Raw genomic sequence first — 1,579 nt, forward strand, 5'->3', positions numbered from 1 at the left:
ACCAGGTGAGAACTACCTCCCATCACACCTGAGAATAATTAGAACCAGTTTGTGGCCTCGACAGATCTCGGGCGAGTTATCAGAGAACACAGTCGTACAGAGACGGAGGAGACCTGAAGAACACACACACACACAACACACTAACGTATGCGTCACCAGCCTGGTCGTCTTCTCTCAACTCCACCCAACAACGTCAGCTAGAAAGGTACAGAAAAGGACAGAATCATGCTCGGCGCAGAATACTCCGGCTACACCAACGCTCTCTCACCCTGGAAATGCCATCCCTCAGTGACCTCCACCACCAAGCACTGGACTACTGCTACCCTCGTCATCGCCACCTCCTGCCACCTGCAGTCCCCGCCCACCTCGCGCAGTGCCACTACAACAAAATTCAGCCCATAAGAGCCCACTCCGATAGATATAAGAACAGCACCATCCCATCTATTATTTAAAATAATAAACAACTCCAGATTTATGTACTGTACAGCCCTGTAAATGTATTCAATGCCACCGGCTAGCTCTATTAATAAACCCATTTATTATTATTATTATTATTATTATTATACACTAAAACACACACACACACACACACACATACACACACACACACACACACACACACTAACACACACACACACACACACACACACACACACACACACCCTCCCCACACACACACACACCCTACCCACACACACACACACCCTACCCACACACACATAACACACCCACTCATCACACACACACTAAAACACACCCCACATACACACACCCTACCCCACACACACTAACACACATCACACACACACCCTACCCACACACTTAGGTAGTGTGTGTCTCTCAGGGCAGCAGCTAAAATATTTAACAACAAAATGGTTGAAGGTTGAGCCAAGGAAGCGAGGAACACAAGTTAGCGATGGCAACACGGGAAAGCTTTTAGACCCTGCCATAAACCAGAGCGGTAGAGACGAACTTGTTGTCGAAGGTAAAAAAAGACTCGTTTGGCCGCCAGTTGTTGCACTCTGATTGACACACGCGCGTGCAGTGGGTGTGTGGGTGTGTGAGGAGGGAGTGTGGGGTGTGGAAATGATGAAGGAATGCAATGGGTGTGTGAGAATGAGAAGAAGACAGTGGGAGTCAATCACACCTCTCCACAGATAGATTTTCTCCTCTACCTCCCTCTACCTCCTGGTGATTCCAAATAGAAGTAATTAACCTAACCTAACCTTAACCTAACCTAACCTAACCTTAACAAACGTAGAAAGCAATAATAATCTCTAAATCAAATAGTAATTTTTCTTTCATTAAACACGACGCTGAAAAAGAGAGTCGAGAAAAGAAAATGAGTTCGTTGTCTGTGTATCGATGATGTGCTTACCACCGCTACAATTAACTCCTCCATAAACTACTGTTATAATTATCTACAGCAAATTTTTATCACCGATTATCCAAAATCTAAAAATAATTCAAATATATTCAAAAGACAAAAGAAAAAGAAAAACATTTGTAGATAAATAAATAAAATAAACGAGTGTATTAATGATGATGTGGCACCACCGCGGAACCCATAATCCTTTGC

Source organism: Homarus americanus, unplaced genomic scaffold (genome assembly GCF_018991925.1).
Source record: "Homarus americanus isolate GMGI-L3 unplaced genomic scaffold, GMGI_Hamer_2.0 scaffold51128, whole genome shotgun sequence".
NCBI classification, from domain to species: Eukaryota; Metazoa; Arthropoda; class Malacostraca; order Decapoda; family Nephropidae; genus Homarus; species Homarus americanus.